Source organism: Bubalus kerabau, chromosome 1 (assembly GCF_029407905.1).
Source record: "Bubalus kerabau isolate K-KA32 ecotype Philippines breed swamp buffalo chromosome 1, PCC_UOA_SB_1v2, whole genome shotgun sequence".
NCBI classification, from domain to species: Eukaryota; Metazoa; Chordata; class Mammalia; order Artiodactyla; family Bovidae; genus Bubalus; species Bubalus kerabau.
The window spans coordinates 56,087,353-56,098,373 of NC_073624.1; the positions used below are offsets into that span (position 1 = coordinate 56,087,353).

Sequence of the window (11,021 nt, forward strand, 5' to 3'; positions counted from 1 at the left end):
ACCCCAAAAAGCCAAAACATAAAACAGAAGCAATATTGTAACAAATTTGATAAAGACTTTGAAAAACTTGTCTACATTAGAAAAATCTTAAAGAAAAATAAAGTGAAAGTGAAGTCGATCCCACAGGCCTCTCACCCAAAAAAGCCAAAACATAAAACAGAAGCAATATTGTAACAAATTTGATAAAGACTTTGAAAAACTTGTCTACATTAGAAAAATCTTAAAGAAAAATAAAGTGAAAGTGAAGTCGCTCAGTCATGTCCGACTCTTTTGTGACCCCATGGACTGTAGCCTATTAGGCTCCTCCATCCATGGGATTTTCCAGGCAAGAGTGCTGGAGTAGATTGGCATTTCCTTCTCCAGGGGATCTTCCCGACCCAGGAATTGAACCCAGGTCTCCCGCATTGCAGGCAGATGCTTTACCATCTGAGCCACCAGGGAAGCCCTGGTGAAAAAAGAAAAATAAGAGTATGTTTATTAAAAAAAAAAAAAAGCACCAAAAGCTGACTGTATAAGAGATGGATCTAAGGACAATCTTAATATATGAAAACTGCTCCAGGAAGGCAGAGCACGGGGCCTACGGGCCAGTCACTGAGGCCAAAGAAAAAACAGAGGTGAACCATAGCCATCTATTTGGTTAGAAGTTTGTTTGTTGGTTTGTCTATTTGCTTGTTTTCCATCAGAAAATGAATGGTCACCTTGTAAACTAAATTTGCCCATAAACCACTTGAATCTATCTTATAGAAACTGTTTCTTTAGGTCATGAAACAGGCTAAGAAATTAAATTGTGGGATGCAACAGAAAGGTCATTTAACCAGGACTGAAATACCTGGGCTCTAGTCCAAGTTATGCCAATCCCTGGCTGAGGTGATGTCTCAGGTGGGGCATTTAGCCCATGCATCTTCTGGAAGCCTGCCATGGCAGGGCTAGGAGGGCAGCAGGAGGGAGTAAAAAGAGATGGAAAGATGATCTCCAAGGTCCCACCCAGTGAAAACAGTCATGGTTTCAGTTAGCGTATAAAATAATTGAGGAAGTCTGGAAGGCTATATATCAAAACATTACTAGAATCTACCTCAAGAGAATGGGATTAGGGCAGAGGCAGAGAGACAAAAGAAAACAATTAGTGAACCCTTTCAGTGGGGAAAAAATGCAAAGGGAGAGGGGATTATAAGTGAAATATTAAACAGGAAAAGTTCCAGTTAGCATATAAAATAATAGAGTCTGGAAGGCTATATATCAAAACATCACTAGTAGTCAGAGCATAAGCATGAATTAGAAGGAGCAAAGGCACTTAGGGGAGCTGACAGAGTGATTATTTTATTTCCCTGCTTTCTCCCCTGCCCTTCTTGGAAAAGCTCATGGTAGAGCCATTGGAAGCCTGTCAATCCCATCTAACTCCTATTCATCCTCTGGGGCCCAACCCTCCTTGCCCACTAATGAGGGAAGGGGACTTGAGAAGTAATTGCCTGGGAACATGCTCTGATGCCTCGTTTGCAATACACCGTCTGATTTTCTGGCACAACGTGAAGAAAGCTGAGCTTGGATCTTGCCCCACACTGATAGTGCTGCTTACCCTGGAGATTTCAGCATCATCAGTGTGGCTTCTTACATCATCCTGGCTTCCCTCTTTCTCACTATCAACTTCAGGGTCTACAAGTTTGTCATCCAAGCTGTACAAAATTCAAAAGGCCATGCAATCGAGCTATTTTCAGAAGTTTTCCATAATTATGAGAGTAACCCCATCAACATGGTCAACATGGTCCCAAAACTCATCATGTGTGCCTTTCTGGTGAAAGATCTGGTGGTCTTTATGTGGCTAATGACCAACATTGGTTTAGCTCCAATGGGATTGCCCTTCTGATCTTTGCCTAACTGTAAATTTTCAGTATTCCAATGAAAAGTACAAATCCCAGTCTGACTACTATGTTATGACCAAGCCAGATGTTGAAGGGCCCAGGCAATGCTCTCTGGAATTTCAAAGAAAAAAAAAAAGAATAAACACATGGAAATTAAAAATCCAACAGTTACCAAAACACCATTGAAGTTATAACCCTGCTCTTGTGCCATGAAGGAATATGTCCAGTGTTCAACTCCATACTTTTTTCATCTGGTGTTTTCTCACCTTCTTTCACTTACCCAAGTACTGGGTTTTAAACCAATGTCTTATAAGAGTTTTGTGCTTATTTTCAATTTAAGGAATCATGACTACAAAAAAAAATTGATTTGGGGGTGGGAGTGGATTAATGACTATGGAGTTAAATTTTATATATTCCTCAGACTATTCTTTCCCTCCTCTGACCTCGTAACCCTGTTTCATAATATGAGCAGCTACTCGTGTTATTGTCTGTCTTCTCCCGCCTCACTGGTACAAAACTTTCAATTCTGTTAATAGCTCATAGGTGATACTGATAGTCACTGAATCCTAGAATTGTTGTTATTGTTGTTGTTTAGTCACCAAGTCATGTCTGATTCTTTGTGGCCCCATGGACTGTAGGCAACTAGGCTCCTCTAACCATGGGATTTCCCAGGTAAGAATACTGGAGTGGGTGGCCATTTCCTTCTCCAGGGTATCTTCGTGACCCAGGGATCACACCTGCATCTCCTGCATTGGCAGGCAGATTCTTTACACTGAGCCACCAGGGAAGCCTGAATCCTAAAACATCATCTGATAAATGAGATCAGAAGCAGAAAGTTGGCCCACTGAGCTGACCATCACTCCCTCTCTGCTCCTGCTTATGAAATGAAAAGCCCCACCATTTGGGAAGGTGGTTTCTATTTCATTTCATCTGGACATGAGTTCTGAGCTTGAGTATAAGAAAAGTGCTTCCTACCTTCTTACCTGCCTCAAGCTTAATAGACAAGGCTGTGCTTTATTTGTGAGCTGCTGGCTCAGAGGTTAAAGCATCTGCCTGCAATGTGGGAGACCCGGGTTCGATTCCTGGGTTGGGAAGATCCCTTGGAGAAGGAAATGGCAAACCACTCCAGTACTCTTGCCTGGAGAATCCCATGGAGGGAAGAGCCTGGTAGGCTACAGGTGCTTTATTTGGGAAATTAAATGTATATAATTTCTATAAAAATAATATTAGCAGTTGCCTCTGGGTACATGGACACACACACAGTTCAGTTCAGTTCAGTCGCTCAGTCGTGTCTGACTCTTTGCAGCTGCATGGACTGCAGCATGCCAGGCTTCCCTGTCCATCACTAACTCCCAGAGCTTGCTCAAACTCATAACCATCGAGTCGGTGATGCCATCCAATCATCTCATCCTCTGTTGTCCCCTTCTCCTCCTGCCTTCAATCTTTCCCAGCATCAGGGTCTTTTCCAATGAGTCAGTTCTTCACATCAGGTGGTCAAAGTATTGGAGTTTCACCTTCAGCATCAGTCCTTCCAATGAATATTCAGGATTGGTTTCCTCTAGGATTGACTGGTTTGATCTCCTTGCAGTCCAAGGGCCTCTCAATAGTCTTCTCCAACTCCATAGTTCAAAAGCATCAATTCTTCAGTTCTATTTTCTTTATGGTCCAACTCTCACGCAATTCACTATAAGTTATCTGAGAGGGTATATATGAATAAGTGATTGTAGTCAGGTGATTCATGATTTGGAAAAGAGCTTGAATATGATTAATAGAGCAGAATTTCTAGATGCTCTGTCCCTGATAAAGGAAAAATACCTACAAACTGAGGTTTATGTTCTACCACATTTTAAAACCACTTAAAAATGGTTTAAACACTATCACCATGAATACCATGGAAAGAAGTCTTATATTTGGCCCAATCATTGCCCTCTGGTCATCAAAACTCACTTGCCAGGGTCAGTGGTCTCCATCAGTCTGTATTGTAACTGACTGTTCTCCCCAAACATCAACACAAATATCTGATGTTTTTATGGAATGAAAATGAAATGAAAAGATGCAGAAAAATGGTGGAGTAAAGTTGGTGATGGACAGGGAGGCCTGGCGTGCTGCGATTCATGGGGTTGCAAAGAGTCGGACATGACTGAGCGACTGATCTGATCTGAAAGCTAATAAAATAATTAACTATACTCTCGGTCTCTTTGAGTTGATGATACTCTTAGACCTAGCTTGAAACTTCATCTATCTTTAAAGCCCAATAAAATAAAAATAAAATAAAGTAAAATAAAGCCCAATGGATGAGACTAAATAAAAAAAGACAAGGTCAGCATTCTGGTCCACCCCAACACTAATTCTGAGTCCAAGATATCGTATGTGGTTCATTAAGGGAGATGTAATTTAAAGATACGAATCCCTAAGCTTATCAAGTCTAGAACAACAATAATTAAATACATGTTCTGATAACACTAAATGGAAAAAAATCTCATGAAGCCCATGTAGCCAAGCACTGTCCTAATCTAACTTTGTTTTCCTTTCAACAGGGTTACAGAACCCACAGAGGCAGAAACGAATGGGTTTTGTATAACCCTGGCCTTCTCTTAGAGCCTAATTATTTGTTCTCAGAAACTCAAACCACTTCACTATACCCAAACAGGCAAGAAAGTTTGCAGGTAGAGCTGAGCCAAAGAGTCTGGTTTGGTTATATTAGCCAAAACGTGAGTCGACCCATTTGAGATGACTAGACACAAAGGCAAAAGAAAATACAAAAATTTGTATATGTGTGTGTGTTGCTGTGTGTCATGTTTGTGTGAATGCTCACTGGAGTTGACAGGGAGTAATGACAGTATTTTCACTGGATTGTCTTTTCCTTGGCTCATCTTTACTGTTGGAGGTAGAGCAGCAATGCTAGATCCTGACTGATTTTAATTTGCTTACCTCATTTCTTGACAAGCAGGATGGGAAATTACAGTACTCTTTGTTATTACTGCAGCTGATAAAACCCTTTCAGAGGTGTCCCACCCCCACTCAAAGCATCCTTCTTCTCACCCAAATAGGCTTCCAAGAGTCCATGTAGTATTTGCAGCGAGAGAAAGTTATGTTTCATTTATTAAATAAATAATTGAGCTTCAAGTTACATTGAACTATGCTAGGCACTGTGAAAATAAAATAAGCAAATAATAAAAAAGAAAGAATAACATAAAGTTATAAAATCTAAATGTAGGATAAGAAAGTGTTTTTAAAAAATATTTAGTTGCTTTTAAAACTTTTATTTTGTATTGGAGCATAGCCGATTAACAGATGTGGTAGGTTCAGGTGAACAGCGAAGAAACTCGGCTGTTCCTTCATATATGTAGGAACATACACATGTATCCATTCTTCCCCAAACTCCCCTCCTAATGCTTGTTAATAATGTAACATTTCCTTTAAAAAAAGAAAAGCCCAATACAAATTCCTCTTTCAAATAATAGATATAGGTATAAGTACAGATGAGCTTCTCACGTGACCACTAGTGATAAAGAACCCACCTGCCAATGCAGGAGATGTTAAGAGACATGGGTTAGATCTCTGGGTTGGAAAGATCCCCTGGAGGAGGGCATGGGCACCCACTCCAGTATTCTTGCCTAGAGAATCCCATGGACAGAGGAGCCTGGCAGGCTACAGTCCCTAGGACCACACACAGTCAAACACAACTTAAGCGACTTAGCACACATGCATTGGTATAGATGCAAATGTATAGATACAGAAGAGAGATACAGATAAATAACTCCCTGTTACATAAGGATTTTCTTTCTGCATCCCATTTAGAAGCTTTTGCACACACAGTTCTGGCCCTGGACAAAAAATGAAGTGAAGGACCTTCACCTTTATCACCTTCAGGGTTTCCCAACATTCCTGTAGCTTTCCTGTCCTCTCAGGGTCTGTTTTGCTCATAATTACCCTGGCTTCGAAGGGTCCTCTACTGTACCCCTTCACTCAACAGTCCACTGTGGTCCTTATAAATTCCTTCTCTTCCCATCTCCACTGTCCAAAGAGTGCAGCTTTGTGAGGATAGCTTTTCAGATATACCAATTTTGCTACATTACCAGAAGGCAGAAAGGTGTGGTTGTAAACATCAGTCCTGGATTGAGTTAATTTTAACTGTGTGGAATCCTGGCTCAAATGCTTATCAGTTCTGTGATCTTGAACAGTTTACTTAGCTTCATGCCCCAGTTTTCTTTCAGGTAAGGTTGGATGAAGGGGAGTGGTGGCTAATACCATATTTCATCTAATCCATGATGCCGTTTCTTGTCAGTCTCACCATGATTTGACAAGCCCCAAAACTTGTAAAAGAAAAGAATGTTCTAAATTATGCTTGTAAAGACACCATTCATTCTAAAATACATCCTAATTTCACTGTGAAAATGCGGGGGGAAAAAGTGAATCTCAAAATGATTAAATACAGTAGTATCAACTTCATAAAGGTATGGTAAGTATTAACTAAGATTTAGGCACTTGAATGTTAGCCAGTATTATTCATATGTTACTCCTGCCAGATAATATAGTTCATTTTTAACATGGGTTCTTTAAACACAATATACAGAGTCACTCAGGCCTGGGTCTGGAGGTTTAGAGCCAATGGAAACATACCTTATGGATGGCTTAGACTTTTTTGTTGCCTTCACTCAGATCACATATCTTGGAAGTCATTTTTAGGATTGCTGCTGCTGCTGTTGCTAAGTCACTTCAGTCGTGTCCGACTCTGTGCAACCCTATAGATGGCAGCCCACCAGGCTTCCCCATCCCTGGGATTCTCTAGGCAAGAATACTGGAGTTGGGTTGCCATTTCCTTCTCCAATGCATGAAAGTGAAAAGTGTTGCTCCCACTCAAAAACTAGTGACACAAATCTGGAATCAGAACTTTTATCACAGTTTAGAGAGATTTATCCCTACATTAAATAATCAAATCATTCAAAGACTTTCATAATGGGCTGAAGTTTATAATTTCCTCCCCCAGATCACTTTCCAGGCTAAATAGCTTTCAAATACTCTTTACATCTGGAAGTTTAGTCAATGCACCTATGACTATTTTTCCTCAATATTCTAATTTCTGTCTTTTGATGTGTTAAATTGAAAAAGAATGTAGATGCACCAAACATGAAAGAATACCTTTTTCACTACCAGAAAATATAGCTATCTTTCAGATGAGTGACATTATAGAACAAGAATATTTTAGCAAGCACTCTGAATGACATAAATGTCACATATTTATTTATAAATCTAACTTTGTCACCTTTATGTTAAATTCAACACAGGAAATCTAAAAATGACACTCATCCAGAAGTTGGATATAATATATGTAACAAATATGGTATTCATAGAATGTTCTGTAAAGCATCATTCTTTTATAGGTCTTCAGTTTAGTCTGCAGCTTGATAACTTGTTTATGTCAGCATGCCTGTCTGCTAAGTAGTATACTGACAATATTGATGTGATTTTCCAATGATCTGAATACTAGTACAACAGTTGACAATATCTTGCCACAATTGTATAACTTCATAAAAGCTTTCATCTGCATCTTGCCAAAAATGTAGTGTCTATTTATAACTAGTCAGTCATTTTCAGTGAGTCAGTCCTTTTGCATATCTCACACAAACAATATGCTGTGATCTAAGTTGATTATTAAGATAGACTAAAAGCTTTCATAGACATTTGCTCAAAATAAATCAATCACCTACTTTAGACCCAAGACTTGAAGGATACTGATTAACAACCACCTGCTCAGGCAATTTAGGAACAGCACATACAAGAAGACAGTTATTCCAGTTTGCAACAGGAGGCTAGCATCTCAGTCACCCTACACTCAGTACGTCCTTCTACTGTACTACCCTTTTCATGTACTCACATGGAGTATTTACTTGCATTCCAGGTTCTCCTATGAACCAGTTTGCTTCCTTGAAGACAGAAATTGTACCTTATTCATCTTGGTACGTTTATTTATTCATTAATACCTTTATTCTTCCTTTCCACAATGCTTTATGTCTAGAAGATACTTAAAATTTGCTGAATTGCATGTCTCCAACCTTTTAAACATCCGTTGGATCATAGAAAAAGCAAAAGAGTTACAGGAAAACATCTACTTCTCCCTTATTGACTACATCAAAGCCTTTGGCTGTATACTGCTACTGCTGCTAAGTCGCTTCAGTCGTGTCCGACTCTGTGTGACCCCACAGATGGCAGCCCACCAGGCTCCCCCATCCCTGGGATTCTCTAGGCAAGAACACTGGAATGGGTTGCCATTTCCTTCTCCAATGCATGAAAGTGAAAAGTCAAAGTGAAGTCGCTCAGTCGTGTCTGACTCTTAGCGATCCCATGGACTGCAGCCTACCAGGCTCCTCTGTCCATGGGATTTTCCAGGCAAGAGTACTGGAGTGGGGTGCCAGCTATATGGATCACAAAAAACTGTGTAAAATTCTTAAAGAGATGGGAATACCAGACCACCTGACCTGCCTCCTGAGAAATCTGTATACAGGTCAAGAAGCAACAGTTAGAAAACTGGACATGGAACAATGCACTGGTTCCAAATTGGGAAAGAAGTACGTCAAGGCTATATATTGTCACCCTGCTTATTTAATTTACATGCATCATGTGAAATGTCAAGCTGGATGAAGCACAAGCTGGAATCAAGATTGCCAGGACAAATATGAATAACCTTAGATATGCAGATGACATCATCCTTATGCGGAAAGTGAAGAGGAACTAAAGAGCCTCTTGATGAAAGTGAAAGAGGGGAGTGAAAAAGCTGGCTTAAAACTAAAATCATGGCATCTGGTCCCATCAGTTCAGTTCAGTTGCTCAGTCATGTCTGGCTCTTTGTAACCCCATGGACTTCAGCACGCCAGGCTTCCATGTCCGTCACCAACTCCCAGAGTTTACTCAAACTCATGTCCATTGAGTCAGTGATGCCATCTAGCCATCTTATCCTCTGTTGTCCCCTTCTCCTCCTGCCTTCAACCTTTCCCAGCATCAGGGTCTTTTCCAAGGAGTTAGTCCTTCACATCAGGTGGCCAAAATATTGGAGTTTCAGCTTCAGCATCAGTCCTTCCAATGAATATTCAGGACTGATTTCTTTTAGGATGGACTGGTTGGATTTCCTTGCAGTCCAAGGGACCCTCAAGAGTCTTCTCCAACAACAAAGTTGAAAAGCATCAATTCTTTGCCCCTCAGCTTTCTTTATAGTCCAACTCTCACATCCACTGGAAAAACCATAGCCTTGACTAGATGGACCCTTATTGACAAAGTAATGTCTCTGCTTTTTAATATGTTGTCTAGGTTGGTCATAACTTTCCTTCCAAGGAGTAAGCGTCTTTTAATTTCATGGCTGCAGTCACCATCTGCAGTGATTTTGGAGCCCGAAAAAATTAAGTCTGTCACTGTTTCCACTGTCTCCCCATCTATTTGCCATGAAGTGATGGGACCAGATGCCATAATCTTAGTTTTCCAAATGTTGAGCCTCAAGCTAACTTTTTCATTCTCCTCTTTCACTTTCATCAAGAGGCTCTTTAGTTCTGCTTCGCTTTCTGCCATAAGGGTGGTATTATCTGCATATTTGAGGTTATTGTTATTTCTCCCGGCAATCTTGATTCCAGCTTGTGCTTCATCCAACCCAGCATTTCTCATGATGTAGTCTGCATATAAGTTAAATAAGCAGGTTGACAATATACAGCCTTGATGTACTCCTTTCCCGATTTGGAACCAGTCTGTTGTTCCATGTCCAGTTCTAACTGTTGCTTCTGGACCTGCATACAGGTTTCTCAAGAGGCAGGTCAGGCGGTCTGGTATTCCCATCTCTTTCAGAATTTTCCAGTTTGTTGTGGTCCACACAGTCAAAGGCTTTGGCATAGTCAATAAAGCAGAAGTAGATGTTTTTCTGGAACTCTCTTGCTTTTTCGATGATCCAGCAGATGTTGGCAATTTGATCTCTGGTTCCTCTGCCTTTTCTAAATCCAGCTTGAACATCTGGAAGTTCATGGTTCATGTACTGTTGAAGCCTGGCTTGGAGAATTTTGAACATTACTTTACTAGCGTGTGAAATGAGTGCAATTGTGCGGTAGTTTGAGCATTCTCTGGCATTGCTTTTCTTTGGGATTGTAATGAAAACTGACCTTTTCCAGTCCTGTGGCCACTGCTGAGTTTTCCAAATTTGCTAGCATATTGAGTGCAGCACTTTCACTTCACATGTCTTCATGGCAAATAGATGGGGAAACAATGGAAACAGTGACAGACTTTATTTTGGGGGGGCTCCAAAATCACTGCAGATGGTGACTGTAACCATGAAATTAAAAGAAACTTGCTCCTTGGAAGAAAAGCTATGACCAACCGAGACAGCATATTAAAAAGCAGAGACATTACTTTGCCAACAAAGGTCCATCTAGTCAAAGGTATGGTTTTCCCAGTAGTCATGTATGGATGTGAAAGTTGGACTATAAAGAAAGCTGAGCATTGAAGAATTTATGCATTTGAACTATAGAGTTGGAGAAGACTCTTGAGAGTCCCTTGTTCTGCAAGGAGATCCAACTAGCCAATTCTAAAGGAAATCAGTCCTGAATATTCATTGGAAGGACTGATGCTGAAGCTGAAACTCCAATATTTTGGCCACCTGATGTGAAGAACTGACTCCTTGGAAAAGACTCTGATGCTGGGAAAGATTGGAGGCAGGAGGAGAAGAGGACAACAGAGAATGAGATGGCTGGATGGCATCACTGACTCAATGGACATGAGTTTGAGCAAGCTTTGGGAGCTGGTGGTGGACAGGGAGGCCTGGAATGCTGCAGTCCATGGGGTCACAAAGAGTTGGACACGACTGAGCGACTGAACTGAACTCAACCTTCTAAAAATGATTGTTCGTGAACAATGCAGGGGTTAATGTTGCTAACTCCCCATGTAGTTGAAAATCCACATGCAAGTTTTGACTCCTCCAAACCGAACTACTAAAAGCCTATCTTGACCAGAAACCTTATCAACAGCACAGTTGGTTAACATATATTTTATATGTTATATGTATTATATGCTGTTTCTTACAATAAAGTAAGCTAGAGAAAGAAAATGTTAATAAGAAAACCATAAGGAAAATAAAATGCATTTACAGTACTGTACTATGCAGCATTGATACTGTAAGTTTACTTCATCTGT

The 11,021-nt window shown here is 40.4% G+C and overlaps 1 pseudogene; it reads left to right on the forward strand.

Annotated features, from left to right (window-relative positions):
• The first annotated feature begins 1,436 nt into the window (after window positions 1-1,436).
• On the forward strand, window positions 1,437-2,042 carry LOC129644228 (reticulon-3-like; annotated as a pseudogene).
• The last annotated feature ends 8,979 nt before the right edge of the window (window positions 2,043-11,021 follow it).